Here is an 8,546-nt window from a genome sequence, read left to right on the forward strand (position 1 = left end):
TTGTGTGTTGTTGGTAGTGTATACACATCACATCTGTGGAGGTCAGAGATAGCTTTGGAAGGCATGTGGGTCTCGGGAATTAGATTCAAGTTGGCTGGTCAAACTGTCTGTTTTTTGGTGTTTTTTTTTTTTAAGTTTATTATTTTATTATTCGTGTGTGTGTGTGTGTGTGTGTGTGTGTTTCTAGCACGGATGTCTATGTACCACAGAAGAGAGCTTCATATGCTCTGGGACTGGAGTTGTAGAGAGTTGCTAACAGCCATGTGGCACTGGGAATTAAGCCTGGGTCCTCTGAAAGAGAAATGAGTCCTCCTAACTGCTGAGCCAACTCTCCAGCCCCGTGACTGAGCCATCTTGCTCGCCCAACAGTTCTACTTTCTGTAGGAAACCGACTAAGAACTTAACTATTCTTGTACCCTCATAGAAGCAGAACCACATGATGTTTGTCCTCTCATGGCTGCCTTTGTTTAACTCAGTAACCTCAGGCTTCATTCCTTTCTTATCGAAGGAAGAATTCTCTTTATGAATCTTTGTTTTGTTTTGGTTTTGTTTTTAAGTAGAAACTTCTGGTTTCCTGACACTTCTGGATGGCTGGCATATCTGAAGTGCTTTCGAGCAGATGAAGCTGTGGCTGTTGACTGTGAACTGAACTGATGATTTCCTGACAACACAGATTAGATTTGCTCCAAAGAACAATTTCTAAACAGGTCCACTTCTCCTGTATCCTAATAGTGTTTCTTTTCCACTACCTCTGGTGGGTGGTGGGCTAGAAAGGAAGTTAAAGCATTTAAGAACCCATATTAAAAATAGGTTTTGGAAAAATCAATTTTTTATTTATTAACATTGAAAAATCAATTTTATTTATTTATTTGGTTTTTCGGGGTTTTTTATTGATTTAATATTGTTTATTTTTGAGATTACAATTACATCATCCATTTCCCCCTTCCCTTCCATATACTCCTCCTTATCCTGTCCCAAATGCCTGGCCTCTTTTGCCATGAATTGCTGTTTCATGCATATATGTGAATGTACATGCATGCCTATATGTAAACGTACCTACATACACATTTGTAAAGATAACCCGCTCAGTTTGTATGTGACCTGTATGTATGTTTTCAGGGTTGGACAATTGGTATTGGATGCTGGTTTGTTGAGACAAGGTCTCCCTGAGTCATCTTGGCTGACCCGGAGCTCACAGAGACCTGCCTAACTCAGCCTCTGAGGACCGGCATTAAAAGCAATAGCGCCTCCCCTTACTCTTTACCGCTGTGGCTTTTGCCCTTCTTTATTCTCCAAGGTTGGGGTTCTAGGCGTTTTGTGTCAGTGCTTGGGATTCAAACTCAGGTCCACACTGCTAGCCCAGCAAGCACTATGATCACTGAGCCGTCAGTTGTATTCCAAGCAACTGTTCTCTTTAAAACCTCCTGCCGTATCTTCCAGAATGGCAGATTTTTTTTTAATGTCTTTTTTGTTTGTTTGTTTTTGTTTGTTTGTTTGTTTTGTTTTTCGAGACAGGGTTTCTCTGTGTAGCCCTGGCTGTCCTGGATCTCACTTTGTAGACCAGGCTGGCCTCAAACTCAGAAATCCGCCTGCCTCTGCCTCCCGAGTGCTGGGATTAAAGGCGTGCGCCACCAAGCCCGGCTTTTTTTTTTTTTTTTTTTTTATGTATATGAATACACTGTAGCTGTACAGATGGTTGTGAGCCTTCATGTGGTTGTTGGGAATTGAATTTGTTTTTGTTTTTTATTTTTATTTTTTGTTTTTGTTTGTTTGAGACAGGGTTTCTCTGGATAGCCCTGGCTGTCTTGGAACTCACGCTGTAGACCAGGCTGGCCCTAAACTCAGAAATCCGCCTGCCTCTGCCTCCCGAGTGCTGGAATTAAAGGCGTGCGCCACCACACCCGGCACTATTTTTTAAAATGGCATTCCACTTATTCATTTATGTGTGGGTGTGAAGTTGCTGTGGCACAGGAGAGTAGAGGTCAGAGGACAGCTTGCCACTGTCGGTTCTCTTCCCATTGTGTGGGTTGCAGGACTGGAACTCAGGTCATCAGCCTTGGAAACAAGCACCTTCACCCACTGAGCCATTTCCTTGGCCAAGAAGAGCTATTTGTAAAGCACCTGGTGTTGGGATGTACAATAGTTAAATCTGATTTTCCATAATGACTATACTACGCGCTGTGTCCATACAGAAGACACATTCGGTGGCACCAAAGAAAGATTCCTATAAAATAAATGCATAAGAATTAGAGAAAGAAATCCCAGCACTCGGGAGGCAGAGGCAGGCGGATTTCTTAGTTTGAGGACAGCCTGGTCTACAGAGTGAGTTCCAGGACAGCCAGGGCTTTACTGAGGAACACTACCTCAAAAAAACAAAAGAAGAAGAAGAGGAGGAAGAAGAAGAGGAAGAGGAGGAGGAGGAGGAGGAGGAGGAGGAGGAGGAGGAGGAACCAGAGTGAGGCTGAAATCCAAGGGTTTAACAAAATAAGAACTTCTGGAACTGAGGGCCAAGCCCAGGGCCTCAGAGATTTGTCTATCAGAAAGGGAGTTGCTTTCTTTGGAAGTGAAGGACCATATAAAGAATTTTGAGGTAGGTGCGGGTCCTGAGAAAGCCCACTCAGCCATGGCCTTCTAGCGTCCTGACTCTCTGGCAGTGGGAACAGTGTGTATGAAGAGTCGATCTGAGAGTCTCAGCTCCTTCCGAATGCCCCGGGTTCTAATTAGCATTCCTTACTCAATGATGTGGTTGTCCTTTGGCTTCTGTCCCCAAACACGGGGAGTGTAGCATGAGTTTTTAGCTACACCGCTGTGGCTCCTGCTCCATCTCCCTTTGCCCAGCCATTGGCCACTGGCGTCTTTATTGGTTGATCAAAAACCAACTGGGGACAACTAGGCCCTTCAGCTCTTGGACACGCAGCTTTCCAATTAAACCAAAGCCTTAGAACCAATCCCGGACAAGAGAGGATGCTTGTAGTCCTGGCAACATGAGCACTTTTGTACACAAGATCTTACATTTCTTGTTCTTAAATCATCATCATCATCACCATCATCGGCAGTAGGGATATTCAGGCTGTTATGAGCCACCTTATGTGAGTGATGGAGACCCCTAACTTGGGTCCTCTGCAAGAGAAGCATATGCTCGTAAGAACTGAGCCATCTCTCCAGCCATTAACTGTCTTCTTTTGATATCCCTTCCTCTGATCCTAAGCACCCCAATGTTTCCTATAAAGTGAGACAAAGCCAGCATCCCACAGGTTGTGAGCCTGTCGAACCCGGCCACCATGACCATGACGCTTGCCGTAATTTTTCCCCTTCCTGAAAAATGTCTCACCTACATCCAATGGAATGCTGTCTAATTGCTGATTGACAGGGAAAGGTGGGTGGGACAACACACCTAGGAAATATATTCTGTCCTATCAACTAGCCTGTCTAAGAATTCTGGGCCCATGGCAGAGAGCTCCTCTTATAGTCCCCTCCCCTCCTCTTCTCTTCTTTCCCTCTACCCCTCCTTCTTATTCTCCCCCTCCTTCCTCCTTCTTCTCTCTCACCCCACCCCGAGGAAACCTTCATTGTCCAGGTTGGCCTTGAACTCCTAGACTCAAGAGATCCTCTAGCCTTGGTCTACCAAGTACCCAGGACTACTTGTGATACCACCCTGTCCAGCGGAGCTTCTTCTGTGACATGACCTCGGGGGCTTGGGAGAGGCTATGGAAACCTGTGGGTAAACTAGGGTGTGGATGTGGGTTGAGTGACTTAACAGTAAACATAAGGTACTTCAGGGATACAAAACGGTGAACGAAAATATGCAACGGAGCAGATCGAAGCAAAAAAGGACAGAGAGCTGGATTCCTCCCACTCCCTACAAAATCAGACTCGGTCCCCGGGGAGCTGAAGCAGGGTCCTACTGTGCATACCCTTGCATTTGTAATTATATACTAGTGTGTCCTGTCAAAACCAGGTGATGGCGGAGAACCCCTTACAGTGGCTCAGCAGTGAGAGAAAAGGAGCCCATTTAACTTGGGAGGAGTAGAACACACCCCGCCCTTCCACAGAAGGTGCTCATCAGTCGCTCTCCTGCTGCATCAAAAGACTGGATTATATACATGCAAAGAGAGCACTTCTTGAAAATGCTGGTTGCCGATTCAGACCTTGTATTGATTTAGCGCAGTCTAGATTGCTCTTGGGAGTCCGTTTGGGGGACTCGGGGGATGGAGGGATAACTCAGTGGTGGAGGCACGGGTTGCTTTGCCAGAGGACCCTGGTTCGACTCCCAGCATCGACAAAGCAGCTCACGACCATTTGTAACTCCCGTTCTAGGGGACCCCAAATCCTCATCTGGGCTCCATGGAAACCAGCCCAGCATCCGGCGTGATGTAAGCACAGTCAGATTCCCCTTGTCCCACCTCCCCAAGCCTCCGAGCCCTGTGGTGGAGTGGACGCAGGACCCACAACCCTACAGGGGTTGGGTTTTTGTTTGTTTGTTTGTTTGTTTGTTTGTTTTTTGCGGGGGGGGGGGAGGACATCCAAAACCAGGTCTGGATGGTCTGTTTTGACTATGGGAAGTTCTGAAGGATACGGTTTGCTATTAAAAGCAGCTGTCGGATGATGGGATGGCTCCGCAGGTTAAGGCCACTTGCCACACAACTCCAAGGACCTAAGTGCTGTCCCCAGAACTCAGGCAAAGGTAGAGGAAGGAACTGACACCACCAAGCCATCCTCTTACCGCCACCTATGTACAGACAGCACTGTGTGGGATTGCCCCTCCATCATACCTATGAACACACAGTAATAAAATTAAAACAAGCCTAACAAAACAGCTCGGGCTGGAAAGATGACCCAGCACTTCAAAGTCTTTCCTGATCTTTCAGGAACCCAGAGTTTGGGTCCCAGCACCCACACAGGTGGCTCACAACCGCCTGTAATTCTTCAGCTTCTAGTATCTGTCGCCCTCTTCTGGCCTCTATGAACAACTGCATTCATATGCGCCCCCTACCCTACCCCGTCCCCAGGCCCAGAAATAAATAGTAGTGTATATATTTTTAAAAACAGCTGAAACAAATTTTGCCTGTAAGAAACAAACCCATGGTCATCTCTTAAATTAAGACAGAGATGTTTTGCTATGTTGACACCACCGGAAAAAGAGTGGAAAATTACAGTGTTCACACGGGTCTAAGCCATTGGTCTTAAATCATTTCTCAGTTGTCATCCTGGGTAACCAGGAAGCCACAGATGTAAGAGCCAAAAGCATCAGATACTCACAGAAATAACCTGAGATAGGGATGTACGTGTAGATTGGATATATATAAGCTGGCAAGTTCTTAGAGTCTAAAATTCAAAACCTGTGTCACTGAAAATCCCCTTCCCCCTTCTTCCTTTTGGCATTACTTTGTTTACTGGTGAATTTCCTTTTGAAAATGACAGATGGTCTCGCCTTTGCTGGAGGCAACAGGGAGACTGGATTTCATGATGGTCTGATTCTACGAATCTTTTGAATGGAGAGAAGTTCACGGAGACAGAGGTGTGTGCTGGGTTTTGCTTGCTTGGTTTATTTATTTATTTATTTATTTATTGCTAGTTTCTCTATCTGTTCAAATGAACACTGTCAAATCATTAAAGATGTAGCCTCACAGTAGGAAATGCCCTGCCCCCACCCCCAGCTGCTGTCACAAGGATGGATGCAATTTTAGTATCCCAAGAATTGAAATGTAGCAGGGTGTGGCCAAACACACCTGCAAGCCAAGTCCGTGGGAGGCAGAAACAGGAGGACAGCTGTGTGTTTGTTTACAGAAAAGAGTTCCAGACCAGCCAGGGTTACATGGTAACGCCCTGTCTTAAAACAAAAACTGAACTATAATGACACAGTCTTAAGGACAGTTGATCAGCTTCTTCATCATACCGACCTGGGGCTGGGGGTGGGGGTGGGTGCTGAAAACATTTCTTCTAAAGTCAGGGACAAAACGGGGGTGTCCTCTTTCTCTACTCTCACTCCGTATAGTGATTTAATTCCCAGCCAAAGCAATAAGACAAGAGAATTAAATAAAAGAGATATCCAGGTAGTGGTAGTGCACGCCTTTAATCCCAGCACTCACGAGGCAGTAGCAAGCAGTTCTCTGAGTTCGAGGCCAGCCTGGTCTATGGAGAGAGTTCTGGGACAGCCAGGCAGGCAGGCAGGCAGACAGACAGCTGGGCCTCGTGGCTCAGGTCTGTAGGTTCAGCTACTTGGAAGGCTGAGGCAACAGGATCACAAGTTCAAGGCCAAAGTGGATTAGCCATTGCAGCCATTGAAAAAAAAATATGGGGGGATTGTTACTATAGCCTTCTATGACCCAGTATGGAAGTTCTGTGTAAGCCTGCTCCATTTTTCCGCAGGGCCAACCCATCTGAAAATAAGTGTTCCCTGCTGACATTCGGGTGCCATATTACATTATACCCATCCGAAGAACCAGGGTGTCTGGCAGACCCTGCCAAGCTTTCTGAAGCCCGACTGGCACTCCTCAGGAAGTGGGGTTACATTCTTCTGGACGTGACTAAAGACGAACACCTGAGTGCTCAACACTTGGAGGATCAAAGGCAGAATTTCTCTGCTTTGCTTCCTGCACGGGTGATGAATATGACAGATAAGACAATTCTACATCCTACAGGTGAGAATCAACTCTGGTATTACAGTGCTCTCTGTCTCTGTCTCTGTCTCTGTCTCTCTCTGTAGTGGGTTAGCCTGGTGTTACTTGTATTCTAAGTCTAATAATACAGAGACCCAGGTGACCTTGCCCCCAGGTTATTCTGATTGGTGAAGAAGATGTCAACAGCCGACAGCTGAGATATAGGTGGGGTTTAGGGTTGTGGGGCTTGTGGGTCAGAGGAGAACCACAAAGGGGAGAAGAAGGTGGAGGATGGAGAAGCCACCGTGGGGTGGGAGTCAAGAAAACATGGCCCTGAGGGCTGGCCAACTGGAGTTTAAGAGCAGCCCAGATAAAGCATAGTAAATAATTACTCTGGTTTACCAATAGGAAATACATGTTAATTGCATAGAGGGTAGATATCTGTTCTGCTCTAGTGCTGATTAAAGCTTATTGTAAATATAAAGGTTATGTGTACCTTTTATCTGGGAACTGAATATGGTCAAAGGCAGGTTAAAAAAAAAAAAACAAACCCAGATAGGAATTGAAAAGTTCTACGACACCCTCTGAGGAAAGCAGACATGTTAAAGAGTTCCAGATGGGGAACGGAAACATATGGTTTCCCGTTGTGTTTCTCAAATGTATAAACTGGGGCTTGATGTCAGCTGTCACAGTGAGCAGACCTTCCAACAGCCTCCCCAGCCCTGCCCCTGGCCCCCGCTCCTGGGCCGTTGTCAGCTGTCAGTCACTGTGAGCAGATCGCTTGCTCTTTTCCACCTGAAATTAAATGACAAGGGGGCGGGGGAGGGGGGAAGTTGAGTTACAGGTTAACCTGAGCAATTTAGGAAAAGCCTGTCTTTAAAAAAAAAAAAAAAAAGAAAAAAGTAGAAAGCTGGGCATGGTGGCACACGCCTTTAACCCCAGCACTTGGGAGGCAGAGGCAGGCTTATTTTTGAGTTCAAGGCCAGCCTGGTCTACAGCGTGAGTTCCTGGCTACACAGAGAAACCCTGACTTGAAGTAAAATGGGCTGTGGCTGTGGATGTTGTTGGCGTCCAGGAGTCACTCTACAAATCACAAAAACACGGATCTTAGTCAGACAGCGATGGTTTCTTGAACGCGCACCCTAACACTGATCGATCAGGGTTGTAACTCAGAATCTGGGGGCCGAGGCTACGGGCCCCAAACATTTCTCAGGGCCAGCTTATAAAGAAAAAAGAAACTACAGTGATGTCATGTGCAGGTGCAGGTGCAGGTGCAGGTGCAGGTGCAGGTGCAGGTGCAGGTGCAGGTGCAGGTGCAGGTGCAGGTGCAGGTGCAGGTGCTGTCCTGACTTGAGCTATTTTGGCTCGTTACATAGAACAGTTCTAATGGGCCTTTCTTTATTCTTATTGGTCCTACATGGAGCTTACGTTTGAATTTCTTAAGATTAATGAACCTCATAACATACAGAACACAACAGGGGATCTGGTCAGCATGACCCTGCTCTGAGTCAAGTTATTTTTCTGGGTCAATGACGGACGGGCACATTACAGCAACAATATGAAATAGCTGGCAGGCTTGGGACAAAATGGCTACAGCTATGCTGGGATGGGGCAGACAGACCTCACAGTTGTAACTCAGTGGTAGAGCAGTTGCCTGGTGTGGATGAGGTCCTAGGTTCCATTCCCAGTCCCACAAAGATAAACAAGCAATTGACAAGCGCTTGGGAGATGCGGGAGAAAAAGAAACCTCATATAAGGGCCATTCCAACTGTAGAGCCCTAAATTCTAACACTTCCCCAAAACTTGTTCCCTAGATCATTAGGAATGTGGCTAGTAAANAGCCTTTGTTCTTTTAGGGCAGCTGNNGGNCTTCTGTTCCTCCACCTGACAGCTAGCTAGGCAATTATCTCAGTTGCCCCAGCCAGGCACCCATCTTCCTATGTTTGA

Source organism: Mus pahari, chromosome 23 (genome assembly GCF_900095145.1).
Source record: "Mus pahari chromosome 23, PAHARI_EIJ_v1.1, whole genome shotgun sequence".
NCBI classification, from domain to species: Eukaryota; Metazoa; Chordata; class Mammalia; order Rodentia; family Muridae; genus Mus; species Mus pahari.